The sequence below is a fragment of the Cygnus atratus genome, chromosome 7 (assembly GCF_013377495.2).
Source record: "Cygnus atratus isolate AKBS03 ecotype Queensland, Australia chromosome 7, CAtr_DNAZoo_HiC_assembly, whole genome shotgun sequence".
Taxonomy (NCBI): domain Eukaryota; kingdom Metazoa; phylum Chordata; class Aves; order Anseriformes; family Anatidae; genus Cygnus; species Cygnus atratus.
In genome coordinates this window covers 527,938-545,144 of record NC_066368.1, presented here as the reverse complement: position 1 = coordinate 545,144, position 17,207 = coordinate 527,938, and the positions used below count along the sequence as shown (strand labels likewise).

The 17,207-nt window shown below is 49.8% G+C and overlaps 1 long non-coding RNA gene across 1 annotated transcript; it reads left to right on the top strand.

The window, feature by feature from the left end:
• The first annotated feature begins 677 nt into the window (after positions 1-677).
• Positions 678-7,327, top strand: LOC118248544 (uncharacterized). The gene is made up of 3 exons (XR_004778778.1): positions 678-787; positions 1,834-1,959; positions 4,799-7,327. It is a non-coding gene; the product is annotated as an uncharacterized LOC118248544 (long non-coding RNA).
• The last annotated feature ends 9,880 nt before the right edge of the window (positions 7,328-17,207 follow it).

The window sequence follows — 17,207 nt, the reverse complement described above, 5'->3', positions numbered from 1 at the left end:
CACATTGCTTGTCTTTTTGTGTATGCTCAGGACTTGAGAAATAAGCTATGACATTTAGCAAAAAAAAACAAAACCAAGCAGAAATCAAAGAAGAGATTACTGATAAAAAGGAGTGAGCAGAGACAGAGGAGCAGCTGTCAGGCTAGACAATGAATGCTGCACAAAGGAAAGGACAAATCTGCTGAAAATAATGCCCAGGAAGCTAAAGCTTCATGGCTGCTATATGGGACACAGTAGAATTGTGTTTACTGAAGCAAATAAATAAGCTGTTTCGAAATGTCCAATATTTAAAAACAGAGGACTGAAATCCTATTTTGTTGAGCTATTTGAACGTGCTGTATTTACACACCGGCAGCTGGTGTGGGCTGCAGTCGCCCTGCGCCCGCCTGTGCTAGCTGCAGTAAGACCGTTATGGTACGTGGGGCAGCCGCGCCTCCCTGGCCAGCTACTGCTAAGGCATAGCTATCACTGATGCCAACTAATTTTGCAGAAAAAAAAATAGGATATATTTTTAAAAATCTATTAAAACTGTGACTTTGGCAACTTGTTAGTTTTGCCAGAGCCTTGATGGCACTAATAATCCCTGATGTCCGTGCCCAACCCCACCTCTCACCACACAGCCCCTGCTCATGGCCAGGACCCCATTTCAGCCCAGCCCAGTGATCCTGCAGGATGCTGGTCCAAAGGCACACCTACTGCCCACCGAGGTGTGAAGGACCCCGCTCAGTAACCTCCAGGTCACGGAGAGGTTTCTGCAAGGACCTATTTACATCCAGTTTTCACCTGGGTAAGTCAAGCACAACCATGCCAAACTGGAAGTTTCGTAGTCTGTGTCCTGCGACTCCCACCTGCGTATCTAAACGTGTCCGAGCTGGTTTGTCCTACACCGTTACAGTGTTTGCTGTTACCTGCATAAAGACAGGCAGATTCATTGTGGGAGAATGAGTACTGGCTTCAGGATGTGCGACACCTGCAAGTGAGAGCACTGGTGAATCCGTGTCCTGCAGCTCTCTAAGTCTGTTTTAAATGCTTTCAGAAAACCAAACTGCAGGAGGTAATGCTGCCAGAAGATTCTCCTTTTCCTATCATTGGGTTAACTCATAACAACAACAATAAAAATATCAGATCTGAAAAACGAAAGGTGTAGGAATTGCATGTTCCACAGAACCCTACAAGAAAAATCTTTTGCTTTCAGCAAGGAAGTGATGGAATCAAGTACCTTTTGTAAAGATTATAAGGGAGACCTTATTCAGCATGTTTCTGTTTCAAAAACAGTGAAGGCTTTCCAGAGATTCATCTCAGGGGAGTCCCAGTAATTGAGGCCACCTCTTAAAACAAGACTCAGAGCTAAGTTATAAAGTGTGTGTGTGTTCTGTGATTTAGATGAAATGCTTTAACCTATGAGCTCTACTGTAGATGAATTTATAACATGGGGGAGACTTGTTACTGGATTTCCTCAGTCTGCCTTATTTATTAACATACTGAATCTCTGTATGAATGGCTGTACTGATTTCTGAAAATTACTTCATAAAACCAAAATTAGTTCCTAAAAATAGGAAAGCAAATAGGCAGAATGCTGGGATCTGCACAGGTAGACTTTGATAGAGATGGTGGGCAGCTTTTGCAAATGAGTTCATTACATTTTACTTTATATTTCTGTATGTTTCTGTCACTATTTTTCCACCGAAAGACTGAATTTGCCTAATAAATATTTTTTCCAGCAATGCAGTTGTAATAGTTCCCATTGTCACTGTTCAATGTCAGTTTTTATGAGGACAGCTGGATCCCTTTTGCATCCCGTCCTTTATTTTGTTAGCTTTCCCTCCTCTGCAGAACAAAAGACCTTGGAAAATGTCGAAGAGCAGGCCTGCTGTGTGGAGGCTGGACACAGCACAGGACTCTGCAGATGGAAACAAGGGCAGAGGTCTGGCTTACCAAATGCAGGATGTTGAAGAAGAGGTAAGTGATCTGGAAAGCTTGTGTCCTGGGCGTTGTGCCACCCTCGTGCCACTGGTGATGCAGGGCTGTGAGCGTCCCCTAGAGTGGATGAGCACAGCTCCATAAGGCATCCCTGGTTCTCATCTCCTTTGTGTCAAAGTCCAAAATGCCAAGTCCCAGATTTGCCCCCCGGGAGCTGGTACCTGCCTGTTCTGCTCCGCTGGACTGTCCCTGTCACCCGGGGAAGGGGTTAGGGAACGGCGAGGAGTCTGGCTCTAGGACTGTGCGTGTAGCCTAAAATGGCCCAAAGCTGTCCTGAGCAGTGCCCACAGCCGGGGAGGCAGATTGGTGTTGCCTGCCCACTAGCAATACCTCACTGCCATCCCTGCACGTGGGACAGGCGCGGCACGCACCCCTCAGCACCCCGGCATCTCTGCTGCCCCTGTCGCCGCAGCAGTTGCTGCCAGCACCCCTTCCTCTACGCAGCACATATTGCAGCAACGCTTTGGCTGAAGTGCTGCTGCAGCGTTCCTGCTAGAGAACAAATCAAAATGTGCTGACAAACTGGAGCACACTGGATCAGAAGATTTTGGCCTGTTTCCCAGCCAGTGGCTGCGTGCCTCTGCGTGACTCCTGGAACCCAAATGTCCCCTGCTCAGCTCACAGCTCATGAACACCAGACATCGTTTCCCCTTAGAACAGCGACAATACCTCTTTACTGAGAAATGCTGATAGTAACCGTCACGGGATTAAAAATACCCTGAATTTCAGGGGTACCTTTCTAAAGCCTGGCTTTGTGTTATGAGCATATAGTACCTATTCTCACCAACAGTGAACTGCAGCTGCCTGTGTCCTGACCATGGGTGAAGGTCTTCACATTATGGCTCTCATGAGGCTTTGGAGATGCTGTGGAGAAAAAAATCAGTGAGCAGCTGTTGGCAAATAAGGACTACTATTTCACCTGCTAGATTCTGTAAAGGGAATAAGGGAATGATACCAGGCTGTATTTTTATAGCAGTGCAAGGAACCCTACTTCTTTACTACATTTTCTGTTAGTATTCATTTTTTAAGAGATCAGAAATCATGCAACTGTGATAAAGAAGCTAACTGTTACAGGATTTTCATCACTAGTAAAAAGATCTGTAGAGGAAGAAGTTCTCTTACTAAATTCGCTGCAGTATCTGTCATGCAGGGGGAAGGCAGGGTCAGCCCTCAGGATGAAAGCCCAGATCAAAAATGTGCTGCCTCTGCATTTTGGCATAGTAGAATGCTAAATATATAAACTGTCACTCTATCGTGAAATGCATTACACACTTCTTCAGTCCCATCAGCCTCTCCATCATTGTCACAATTTCCAAGGACTGACTTGGATTAATAAGAGGATTCTGATCCTGGTGCAGGAAAACATCCTGTTTTTTTCTTTCAGCCTGATCAGGGGTTTTCCAGCCTACCCTTGAGCTGAACCAGAACATGAAAAGGTGAATTTATGCTGCTTCTGCCCTTCCATGGCACTAGAGCCAGGGGAGGCTGATCAGCCCCAGGTTTAATTCAGTGTGTCCTGCGGGTTTAAGTCAAGTAGGTCAAGGTGCTGCCTTCTGAGGTGGCCCCGCCAGGCTTGCAGAAAACCTGCCTAACTCCCCTCATCCCCAGCACCGAGTGGGAAGCGGCAGGAGGCTGCCACAGAAGTACTGCCATTCCCACACAGAGTCTTGAGTCCCTTAAATTTGGCCTTTGGTTCCCATGCCCACACAGGGCAGTGCTTCCTGTGGTGCTGGGGCTGCACAGCACCTTGGGGGCTGGTGGCAGGAGGCTGAAGGTCAGAGGCTGGCGCTGTGCTCAGCAGCTCTGAGCGCGCCTGGCTCCTGCCGCGGTGCCCACAGAACACCTTGAACCCACAGGCAGCAGCACTCCCAACACGTAACGTGCCTGGCAAATGTGTTGGGTCACGAGCCAACACAGTGGCACTGATTTAATGCCAGTGCGGGTGGAAGGGGACGGCCCTGGGTCAGGCAAAACCCATCACTGCTTTTGGGCCTGACTTTGCCGCTGCTTCGGTGCATAGCAGTGAACCAAGTCCAAGCAGACAAAGCCAGAGTTAATTTCACTGCAGCCTGGTGCATCAATACGCTAATTACTAACCGTTATAAATCCTTTTTATGAGATTCTGAGTAGTAGCATCTCCTGTTCTGAAAACACATCAGGACGGTAAGGAGGCTCAAAACAGAAGTGCCAAGGAAGCAGTTTTAATTTCCTAATAGATTTCATACTATTAATTTGCAAGAAAACTGCTTGCTGTGGGTATTAAGCAATTAAATTGCAGCTACAGACTGAAGTTTTCAGATGAGGTTAACATTGTTCCCCAAATGGCTGCTCCGCATTGGGAGTGCAGCCTGTGCGGGCTGGTTTGGCTCTGTGCTGCACTTGCAGAGTTGACGCACACGTGCAGAGAGGAGCGCTCAGCCCCGATGCTGTTCATTTTTGTGTTGCAGCGCAGGGCACTGGGTTTGCACCTGGGCTGAGCACGATGCAGGCTGCTGGGGCTGGACGGGGCCCGGGGTCGGGCAGGCCTCGCATCCCGGCGCAGCGCAGCAGTGCCAGCCCTCGCAGGGTCCCCCCACGTGCCGACAGTGCCGTGTCTGCAGCGAGGGACAGAGCTACTTGATGGTGCACGTGGGGGTAGTGTGCAACCTGAAATAACGCCAGTAAGCTGGTGAAATTAGCGGGGAATTGGGCAGTGACAGAAATTTAAAGGGGCTTTTTCAAAAGGGCTAAAAATAAATTTTTAATGGGTGGTGGACAGCATTAAGATTAGAGCTGTAACCGTTGCTCAAAATCCCTGAAAAATGTTGTTCTCTTACAGATAATCAAAATGGATTCCAAATGAACAAGCTGGTTAAAAACCCAAGGTATTGTTTAAGATGTGTATGTGCTTTGAGATTAAAACCCAGCATTATTCTAAGCTCTTCTAAAACAAGACAGTAATTCAAGCAGCAAACAGGGAAAACCGCTGCATATTGCTTGGCTCGAGGCTGAAACCAAGAACAGGCACCGAGGCTCGTAAACCTTTCTTACAACTTGGCCAGGATTCACAAACCCTGAAAAATACGGCCCATGTGACAGTCCGGGGGAAAACGGACAGCCGGGGGAGCCTCCCGGTGCCAAGGGCTCCCTGCTGCCGGGACTGGGCTCCGCGCGGTGCGAGCCCCTCTTCTGGCAGGACGTCGTAACAGCAGCCCGTAAAGCTGCGGGAAGCCAAACTCCGCTTTTTCTTTTACTTCCACATAATTTTATTTCTCGGGAACCTGTCAGTTGCTCGACACTGAAATTTTGCGCAGGAGAAAGACAAGTTTTGCTTCATCGTCTCACACACAGATTTCGAGGAAGAACTTGGGAACTGTGAAAACCTTTTGTTCTGGCCTTTTCCAAGTTGAAAAGTTCAGTCAATGCATTTCACAATGATTCCTGGTTCGGGGAATTCCTGACTAAAAGCCCATTTGCAGCTGAAATCCAAGCACAGGCCCCCTGCCTGTGCTGCGGGGTGGTGGGGAGCCAGCCCCAGACCGGACATCTCCCCTCCGCCTCCCTCCGAAGCGGTTTTGGAGGCAGCCTGCACCTCTTCTGCACCGCTGGGGCCTGGGGCTGTAGCTGGGGAATCAGCATGTCAGGGAAGAGATGTCTGGGAGCTTTACTGGGATGTGGCTGTGTCCTGAGGGGAAAATACCAAGCCATGAGTGTCTGTGCCGGGTAGGGAGGTGCTGTGGCAAGCAGTGGGTTTCATGGCTGGCCTGTGCAGTTTGGGGCTGGGACACAACAGTGGTGTCACGCCGCTGTGCAGATCCACTCCGGTCTGCCTGGGAAGGCACTGGGGCAGCGCTGGCACCCCAGGGACCGCAGGGACAGCACCACCCCGGGCAGCGCTCAGCTCCCGCTCACCTGCCAATTAACGCTGTATAAAGTTCCTTTCGTGTTTCCAAGTGTAACGAGCTTCAATTTCGGCACACTGAATTTCCTCAGTCAGTGGTGGTGCTGCAAAGCAGCCTGTTCATGGTTCTGAGGAACCTGCCAGCATGGAAGCAGACTGGCTACCTGCGGCAGGGCACGCAGCACCTCTTGCCTTCCCATCCCTGTAGTGTGACGCTTCCCAGCGAGCTGCCCACCTCCCCCGGATTTCCCTGCGTTCCCCACAGGCATGCTGTGCCGGGTGGGTCCTGACAGCAGATTCGCCTGAATGCATTCAGCAAACGCGGAGGTAAAGAGAGACTGGGCTTAGAAGTCCTGCCCTCCTCCCGCCCCATCTCTGGGGAGGAGATGCACGAAACCAGGAAGCTGACACCAGGAAGCCATAGGGTTACGAAGACAGAGCATCACTGGTGATCCTAACTGCGGGGTGGATGGGGACGGAAGAGCCCTCAGCCCCATTACCATGCAAGTGAGCAGGGCACATCTTCCGCTATACGAAGCAATGTGGGGTGATGGAGAGTGCTTCACCCACCCTGGGTCTCTGACTTCGTGTTGGAGTGGACAGACACCAGGTGGCAAAGGCATGGCCTAGCTCAAGTGATGGTTTATTACGTTCAGGCAACATTTTGAAAGGCAGTTTTAACATTTGGTGAGTTTCCAAGTAGAAAATGCAGACTGTGTTTCATTTTGTCCTTACAGGAGAGTCTCATAGGGCTCCTACCCTCAAGGCTGTAGAATTGTTATACTTGAGTATAACAGGAAATACTGGATATATCAAAAAAGATAGAGGGCAGGCATACAGCTGTCAAACATAAAGTACCTGGCAACAACCAAAACAGCGCTCTCTGGTCTGCTCGCTGGTGTCATTTCCCGTGTTAGGCTTACAACAGCCAGAGGCTGCCAGCAGCAACGCTGTCTTTTGTTGAAACTGGTTGGCTCTTCTTACACTTGATCAAACAGCATATGCAATCTGTTGAATTAAAAAAATCATGGATAAACTTCCAAGACTGCTTGGAATGTGAATGATTCTGCCACAGAGATCTATGGAAGAACGGATCAGTGGATAGCTCAGTATCTGTTGCTTTGATTTATAGGAAGATGGAGACCTGCATGCTGATGTCAAAACAAAGCCCCCGGCTGTCGTTCTCTGACAGTACTAACTTGTGGCTTCCCTATAAGAAACAGGACTGACTATTCAGAGCCTTATGTCTTTGGTGAGTAACATGCCAGAAAGACTAATTTCAGTTGAGATGATATGTATTGCAATTTTCAGTATGCAAAACCAATGAATTTTTACGTTGGAAGGAGAAAATAGGTGCAGAGGACATTGGAAAGGAGCAGCTCAGCAGCAAAAGGCACAACGTGTGCTACCAGAGCTGTGACACTGTGCTGTGTGACTGCAAACATACGATTTACAGCGCTACATTTTAATAATCTAGGACAAATGCTGAAGATCTTTAAAAAGAACAGAAGAATGTGTACACAAAGGCAAGACGTGCTATTTAGATAAGCACACCTTGACCTTTAGAGCTGCTGGCAGCCAGCTGGGTTCTGTCTGCTCACCAGATCCAGCGGCAGCACCGAGGCCTCCAGGCTGGCGGATGAGGAGTGCGTGCCCCGCTGCAGCCCCTGCTCTGCCGCGGCACGGCAGGGGCTCCTCTCCTGCAAGACACGTCCCATGCCGGGGCAGCCCGTGCTGTGCCCACATGTGGGCATGTCTGCGAAGGATGGGGCCGCTCCCCACAGCACGCACAGGAGGGACTGTGCTCCCTCTGGGGCAGCTGAATGGCTCTGCTGGCTGTGCAGATCCTCCTCCTGCAGCAGAGGAATGGAGCAATAGAGGAGCACCAGGTATTTTTGGCTTTTCATCTCCAAAGGCCTGTTGTCAAAGTCCTAATACTTCAGGCCTTTTTCTTGTAATAAAACAGCAATTGCTTGATGGTGCCCCAAACCATCCATTTCCTATCCACATCCTACAAGTACGTGGAGGGGACGAAGCCTGCGCACTGCACGAGGGACTGGTGGCATGGGCTCTAGCTGCACACCCCAGCAGGGAGCCCCGCGGGGCTGGCAGCGTGCTGGCCTGGCGTGTGCTGGGCCCTTGCTTGAGCTCGGAGAGACATAAAGATCTGCTCTAACCTGCAACAGTTATTTATAGTTTATTTATTGTTATTGCTTCTCAAGAGCTCGCGCTATCGCACATGCATGGCCATTTTCTTATTATCAAACATTTGAAAGAAAAAGGCAGTTTTGTGATTGAAATGAATCACCGGTGTTATTCACAGTCACCAGTGTTACTAACAGAATCATTTAATTAGCAGGCACGGCTGGTAAAACATGATTGCTGCTTAACTTCTTAATAACTCAGTAAATCAAATATTTACCCTGTTAAAAGTGAATGTTGGTAAGTCCCATGGCAATGCACCAATTTACGAGGCCAATAAAAACATTATTTATTTGTACCATAGTATTTTCTGAAGCATTACAATGGCATTCACTTCAGGCAAATAGCTTTTCAGAAATTAGGAGATAGTCTTTCGTGACCTTTAAAATACAAGTTCCAGACCGTGGCTTATCCTTCGGTCTTAACAACATCATCTTTGTCTCTCAGAGCAGAGCCAGGGACTGGAAAGCAGAAAAAGCAGCTTGAAAGATTCCCTCCATGTTCACAGCCTGAGACAAAGAGAATTTCATCAGCACTTTGACTTTTTATCTGGGAACCTCTCAAATTATCTGCAAGCCTGTATGGCTAAACTCCCACTCTTCTGTGACCAAACTCCTGCAAACTGCAGATCCTTGCACATTTGTGGTAAAAGCCGTGTTGTTTGATAGGGGAAGGTGGTAGCAGCAAGCTCCAAAACTCGGTATTTTTGCCAGTCCAAGAAAAACTTTTTCCAGTTAGGACAAGCGTCCTGGACAAGAACATGCTGTCCCGAAGCAGAGGCATGGGCTGCTGGCCCTGCAGAGGAGCTCGTAGGCAGAGCACTTGCAGGCATCCATCCCCACGTAGGACGTGGGATGGCCCGTTCCCCGCGAGCGGCAGGGACAGAGTTAAGCCAGGAAGGAAAAGCTTTTAATCTTTTCCCTCGGATGATCTTGGCTAGCTGGAACCTGCTGTTGAGGCTGTGGCTGGAGAGGGTGGAGATGCCTAGAAGGTTTTTGGGTTCTGTTGTATGCAGATTGCCATTTATGAGCTGCAGGATGGCAGCAAACTTTGGGTAGGAAATCCTGGGTCTTGGCGGGGCAGGCACAGCCGTGGGGAGCAGCTCGCTCCGCGGGGCAGTGACGGAGCGCAGGCAGGCGAGCTCCCTCCCTGCCTGGGTTGAGACGGGCGGGCGAGGGGGAGCAGCTCCTGCCCGAGGTGTGCTGTTACCTGCCGCAGCCCCGGCTCTCAGCGCGCCCAGCCCGCAGCGCGCGGGCACCCGAGCAGCACGGGGGCAGCTGCTGCCGCCAGAGTGCCACCTTCACAGGCAGGGACGGGCTGCACAGACTGCTTTGAAAATTGCATGTACCAGCTTAAATGCTAGCGTGGCTTCCGCCACAGGGTCATTTTCTGTCTGAGGACTGAATAAAAGCTTCTAAAAATACAGAAGAAATTTGCAAAATGAGAAAATGGTTTATACAATGAAGCGCATCGCACTGAAGCAAGAGAAAACATCAGCTTTGGAGCTGAAAACATTTTGTTCCTGGAGTCTGAACACTGGCAATGTATGTACTCAGGGTGAGGTGAGATCAAGCTGCTGAGATGCAAGGAAAATGGGAAAAAAAAAATCACTTTCCTTTCTTTTGCTTTGTGTGTTTACAGGGCTGCTGTGCTCCAGACTCATAAAAGCCACACTGTCCTCTCTGTCCCTCTCCCCCCCTGACATTTATCCACAATGCTGCTGCCTCTTTCAGAGGAAGAATGAACAGTTTCAAACACACCTTCTCTATGCTGCTGTTCAAATTTTAGCCTGTGCTTTGCCCACCTCCGCTCCGAGCACCTGCAGGCCCCTGCCCGCTGCACGTCCCTGTACTCACGGCCCCCCCGCGCCCGTCCCCGCACCATGCCGCAGCTCCCCCGCTCCATGCAGGTCCCAGGGGTGCTGCGGCATGCGAGGCGCCTGCCGGGGCAGCCGCGGGTGGAAGCCAGCCGAAAGGACGTGCGAGGAGCTGCCCGTGGGCAGCACGCTGCGGGAGCGAGGCCACCAAGGGCTTCGCCTCCAGGAGCCTGAAGGGAAGCCCACATGTGTGCAGGGGCAGCACACGCCCAGGGCCTGGCGGGCAGCGTCGCTCCTCACCAGAGGTTGGCAGGGCTGGGTGCCTGTGGAAGGGCTGGCTTGGGGACCACACAGCTGTTCATTGCCCTCGTGCAGCAATGCCTAAAATCCCTTGGGAAAACAAAGATCCCAGCGCCTTTTCTGTCTGCTTAGCCTCCTTCGTCTCAGGTTGCTGGCAGTGCTTCACCCAGCTGCGGGCAGCTGGTCAGGCGTGAGGTGGTTCGTCACGCCAGAGCAGTTCCCTGCAGCCTGTGTCTGCTGGCCTCCTGGAGCACGCAACGAAGAGCTGTGCTTCGGGGTCATGGCAGCAAAGTGCTGCTTCCCCTTCCAGGAGACTCCGTTTAGTGATGTTGAAGGCAGCAAACACCCTCCATCTTCAATAGCCTACAATTATTAGCACTGAGGGGAGAAAGAGAAGCGCTCTGATCTGGTAGGAGCCCGAGGCTGTGCCAGCACCACGGTGCTGCCAGTCACGTCTCCCCAAAACCTCCACAGCACGGGACAGCTCTGCGTGGGACACGGCACTGCTCCGCCAGCTCAGAGCGAGGCTTGGCCGTGGCTCCAGGAGCATCACTCAGCAGCCATAACATATTAATCCTTCAGCAGTTTCTAATAACTGTAATTACTGTTGGTGCATTGCGCCGAAGGCTAAAGCTAATAACATTTCCACATTCAGAGGGCACGGTGCTCTTAAACCCCAGCACGTTGCGGCGGCCGTGGTGCCCAGGAAGCGCAGGTGCCTGGTGCAGGCCCTGCGGGGCTCACGGCGACCCCCCCAGCCACGCGCGGCGCTTCCAAAATGCGAAATCGATGGGAGACGGAGCTGCTGGCTGGGACTCCCCTTCTGCTCTGCCTCAGGCATCCTCCACACGAAAAGCACATGGAAAATGCTGAGGAAGCAATGCTGATAGCTGCGCTTCCCAGCTCAGCACTTTTTCCATGCAAAACTTCCCAAAAGCGTCTGGAGGCTGCATCTTGTCTGGAGCAGCTTAGTCTGGGGCTAGAAGTAAAACTGCATTTTACACTGCTGTGTCTTCATCAATTATTTTGTTTGTTCCGGTCCATGAAGTAGGAGCAGGAACAAGTCCCTCAGGAGACCTCCTTTTTCCCTTCCTCAGGCATGAGTCTAGCAGCCACAAGGCAGCGCAGATAATTAAAAATGAGCATCTGCAGGAGAACGGGAGGCTGGAAACCTACTAATTATACCTCTCTGTCCCAAAGCCCACCGTGCAGTCTGAAGTCAAATTGTGCCACGTGCCTCAGGACAACCACCCTGTGCTGTGCAGACCCCTCTCTGCCCACGTACCCACAGCTGGCTTGTAATAGGTGTGTCCTGTTTTGGGAAACCCGGAGGAACAAAAATAGACTTCAAAGCATTTGAAAGCAGGCGTGGTGAGATTTAAATCCATAGCTGTTTGTGCTGCGAGGATGACTTCTGGGAAAGAGGTTCTCCTACTGCACAGGCTCTTTCATCCACCTGAATGGCATAACAGGCTGCTAGTCATCTTCTGGTCACCGTATACTTGGTTTTAAAAGCCCATGTATTATTTGACATTCCTGTGACACACAGGACTGCTGAGTTTTAGCAAAATTCCATGTAATAACTGAAATGAAAACAAGAACTGCAGCTGCACGCTTACATATAAAGATTGGACTTTAGCAAAGGACTCTTTTAGCCGAGGTGACAGGCTTTTGACTCGGCTGGGCTGGACTCACGCTGTCTGCACGGAGCAGCCCTCGGCCAGGCGGGCAGTGCAGGCTGGTGCCAGGCTGGCCGTGCTGCGGCACCCCGGGGCCATGCTCACGCCCAGCGCCCGGTGCCCACGGACCCAGTGGCTGCCAGAGAGCCCAAAATGGGGCAGAAAGTTCATTTTCTGCTTTTCTGCCTGGGCTTGTAGGGTGCTGCCTAGTCCTTCAGAAAGCTGAGGCCAGGCCCAGCTCCTGCCTCCAGCCTTCATTTTTGTGCAATTTCTATTTTCCATATTAAGCTCTTCTTTATCAAGTGTGAACTAAAAGACCATTTCCACTCTCTCCAGTGGTCCCACAGCTGCCAGCATTATCTCAAACACTTCCAAAATGTCTTCTTTGGAGCTGCTGTTAAGTGATGTTGGAAAGAAACGGCCTTGAGCGAGGTCTAGAGCTAATTTTAACAACTTGAGCCGCAGAAACGACCTCGCACCCAGAGAGGGTGAGCAGATTTGCAAGTGGCAGCCTCTGAATCCAGGCAGCTTTTTCTTCCTTAATTGTGGCAGCACACTGCAGGTTCCCTGCTCTCAGAGCACACACAGGCACATGTAAATGGGATTCCTGTAATACCATTAATGATGCAGAAGTTGTAAATGGTCCATAATGTGAGCATGCTGCACAGTGCCGATCAGGGAACAGCCTTCCAGGAAGGTCTACTTGCACAGAAACGTAATTTATTGAAATAACACTACCCATTAGAGACCAATATAGCAAGGAAAACCTCAGATTCTGGCTGGCAATAAGCTAGCATAAGCTAGCTGCCCACAGGTAGAAACAGCCAACATGTTCTTCAGTGCTTTTGCCAAACAAAATGAGCAGCTAGCGGTCAGAAACACGATCTCCTCTGGGGAAGGAAGCAGGAGGCTTGCTCCTGTTGCTCAGCAGTTTTGAAAGAGAAGCAGCAGAGATCAGTGCTTGCTCTCCTGTCACTTTGTACACCATTATTTGTCCGTATTTCAAGGGCCTGGAGCATTTTTGATGATGGAAAACCCCTCCCTGTAAAACAGTGTGCATCACCTTCCCCTGGTGCGTGCTCCCTTCTTCAGATTAATTCCTCCTGGTGTTCCCTAACAGCCCGCAGCAATGTGCTGCGGGGGCAGCATCTGCTACCTGGAGCCAGCGTCTGCTCACCGAGTAAACTGGAGAATAATAGCTGCTTCTGTTAATTATGAATAGCATAATAACATAATGGCATAAAAAGAGCTCTACACATGGTGAAAACCTTCTCCACAGAAATAGCTCAATCTCACATAAGAGAAAATTGTCGCGCTTTAAGATATTAGGCTTGAGACTCAAAGAACCTGGATTAAATTGTTTTGCCAGAAACCTCTCCTGTTATTTTAGATTACCCACTTACGTCATTACCTTCTTCTTGCACATGGAATGGGAAGAAGGCAGCTTCCCCAGCCTCCCCACTGTCCTGGCTGCAGCACCAGCAGGATTTGCGCATGCTTCGGCTGCGAGCTTGGGGGTCGGGGTGCATTTGCTACGCACTCCCGCAGCATGGTGCCAAACCCCAACTGCTGCTCCCCAGTCATATGCCTAACGCTAATCAAATAATAGCTGAAACTTGACCCTTGAAAGTCCCCCAGTTTCTTCTCCCTAGCGCAGTGCTCAGCTCTGAGTCAAGCGGCTCCCAGCTGCTGTTGGCTCTTGGCTCCCTCCCGCACTTCAAAGTGTGACTTTCTTGTGGCTAACGTGGCAATTGCTTGCACATGACAAAACGATTCGGGGATGGAGCTACGTGCTTTTGAGCCATGTTTTCTGTCATCGTTGTTGACTGTCCCCATTTTATAGAATAATTTATCACACTGTTGACTTTTCATTTAATCTCCTTTCACAACCAATCAGTCTGGAAACATCTGTCTAAAAAAAACCTCCTCCAGCCTCTGGTAGATGTGATCTTTTCCATTCATTATCATGTTATTTCTCATTTCTGTGATTACAAAACTCAGGGGTTTATTAGCACCACATGGTAAAGAAGATGTGAATCTAAATTTTTCAGATTCTTTTTATGAAATGCAACCCTGTTGAAAAAATCTGTTTCTGGATAGGACGGAGAGTGACAGCAGAAATGCAGATTTCTTACACGCGGAACGGAGCAGGCAAGTGTCAGGGCCGCCACACCATGCTGCAAATCCGATACAACATATACTGAAATAGTCTCACATAAACTCTGCTGGAATAAAGGGACTCACCAGAGCATGTGAATAACTTACCAAATCAGGTAACACTTCCTGGAGTCGAGTAGCTGCTTCCATGGCTGTGATGTGATATATGTATGCAGCTTTCTATATATAGCACTATGAGAGGCTGCTGTGATTTATTGGCATGTGCTAATAAGTCTGTTTCTTTGCGCACAGGACCATACAGGGTGGTTAGAGAAGCTGTAAAAGTAATCCCATGCAAGGAGACCCCCTGAAGTAAATTGTCACAGTTCACGGAGCCAGTTCCAGGTGACTCGCACGTGCTCAGGAAAGCCCCCGCACCGGTGTGTGCTGCTGCCAGCTCGTGGCTCTGGCAGAGGCAGTGGGGAGCTCGAGGCCAGGACCTGGCGGCAGAGCTCCCGACACCGCCACCAAGCAAACACGGGCATCAGGGTGCAGGGCGCCCTGTGCGGGACCCAGCCCTCAGAGACCGCGTTTCATTGACTCACAGTGGTAACATTTTTCTCTTTAACATTTCCAGTAACATTGCAACACATTCCACAGCATGCTATTTAAGGTCATATCCTCTGCTGTTTGGTACTAAAACCTCCCAATTGTAATTTTCCACTGCTAAGAGCAAAGCTGTTTAGAAAAGGCTTTGATGCAGGCAGGGGAGAGGTTAGGAGCATGAAGATGTTTCAGTATGGAAAGTATTATTTAAAACACACAGGTATCAGTTTGTGACGGTGTGTACTAAGCAACGCTCACGGGTAAGCTGGTATCTGAGCAGGACATTTTCAGCACCTAAAATGTGGTCAAGCTCAAAATGAATCAGAGCTTGGTTATACAACCCTTTCCCACAGACAGTTTGTTTCTGAGAGAAGAAATTCATCTCCAGTTGCACACTATCCTTTTATGCCTGTCGTATTTAGCTTTCCCCAAAACCGAAAATCGATGAAAAGCAAAACCGCTGCAGGCCGCCTCATTTGACAGGCTTGACTTGTTAAAATGGGGGAAAAGAAAAAGAGTAGACTGCCCCATTTTTACTGCTGCTTTACCCCCCTGCCCACGGTCAGGAGGGGCTGGGAGGCAGTGCCAGGCTCCTCACTCCTCATCTCAGCCTCTGCTCGGGAGCCTCCCGCGCGCGGTGCTGCCGGCCACTGGCAGCCCTACCCGCCTCCAGCGTCTGCACGCGCCCGCTGCCCTTCCTCCGGGCCTCTCGCGGCCTCACGGCTATTTCTGCTGTTAACTCTGCCTTGTACAAGCCAGAGAAAGTCTTTCAGAAGTTCAATCCACACCCTCATCCTACTTTAGGTGTTGTAATATAATTCCACGAGTTTCCTGGACAAACAGCAGACTACTGAATACCAGGCACTACTAATTTCAGCTTAGCCGTTTAGAAAAATCATCCTGTAGCCACAACCACCAATTTCTGCAGAGAAATTTGGTTCTGGAAGGCAGACAAGGGACATTCATGGTGCTTGGTTATTTCATGCTTTGTGCCTTCCCTCGGCCCCAAAGCAATCTCCTGCCTGAGCACCTCTGGCTTTAACATTGCTTAGTGAGTGTCTGCTCTTCAGGTAAAGTTTGCACTACCCACCACAAGCTTTAATTTCTGACATTATATAAAGCTGACTTTCCAATGTTAGGAAGATGAAATGTATATTTCTGACTCCGTTTTGCAAAAGATAAAGAGCTAATAGCATGCATGACATGACAAAACCTCAAAGTTCAATCTAACCTCCTAGTCAGACATTATTAATAGTAAATGCATATCAGGTGGTTTCATGATGACCTTGAGAGCAAGTAAGAAATCTTGTCTACCAGGTCACAGTTCCCCAGGCATTTTAGAAAAGGAAATCTTTATTTTTATTAACTGTTTTTTTGAAAATAAAAAAAAGCACTATTCTCTGCACACAAAATTTTATCCAGTGTCAGAAAACAACTTACACAGAAAAGCCCACTCATCTTGGTGTTTTACATGTAAGTACTATATTTACTACAGACAGATGAAGAAGAAATAAAATTCAGCTTTAACCTCATTTCAATTTGCAAGTTATGAAAAATGTTTCTAGAAGGGAGCTAATAAATATGATGGATGTGCTCAGCGGTAATTGATCATTTATTTTAAAAAAATCCTGGCAAACATTTAATTCTACTATTCATTAAAATGTTGCCCTTGTGAGATGTAATCCATAAAAATGATCTATCTCGTAACTATGATGTCAGTGAACTAAGACAGAGGGCGAAGGTAAACTAGGATTCCTAAGAGGAAAATTACAAATGCTAATTCTCTTGCAGGTTAATGCAAGTGGTCCGTGCATCCATTCAGCCCCTCTATAATATATGATGACTACCCTTTCTCCCGCTTGTTTGGAGCACATTATTTTTAAATGCTCCTGCACCATTTAAGTTCTGGTGCTGGGAAGAGCCAAGCCAAGTGCTGGAAACGTGCTTTCCCTGTGGGGCTGCTCGGCTCCATTGCAGGCAGCAGCAGGCCCTGCTGCAGCTCTCAGCTCGGCCCCAAGCACCCCTGGCCTTAGCCCCAGCCCTGTGTGACCCAAGCGTCCCAAATCACTGGCTCCCTGGCTCGCTGCATCCCTCCCCTGCCAGCAGGGAAGGGGCATTTGGTCACACAAGTCCTTCTGGGCTTGGTGCCGGAGGGACCCTGCAGAGCCCAGGCTGGGGAGCGCCTCCACCAAGCTGCTCCGACGGGCTTCGAGGCGGCCGCGGGGTTACAGGTCTGGCAAAGCGAGGTGCCGCGCACACCGGGAAGGAGCAGCATGGGTGGCACGGGTACTGCGAGCAGCACTCGGGGCAAGGCTCTGGCCAGCACACAGTGATACGGTCCCCAGCCAGCTGGGGCTGCTGTGCTGGGCTGTTCACAACGCCTGGCCAGGGAGGGGGGGCTGGCCTGGGATTTCTTCCTCCTAGGGAAGGGAGGAGTGGAGCACTAAGAATGGCTGTGTGTGCAGGATGCTTGTGCCATTAAAGAGAAAGCCCAGGCTGTGGTGGGCCTCTCTCTAAGTGCTGAGCATGTTCCCAATCACACACACTGCTACCTTTTAAGCATCACAAGTAGAGCACAATTTTTGTAAATTTTTTCCCATTGTTTTGAAATTGCAGCTGCCTCAGGCGTCTGGCAGATTCAGAGAGC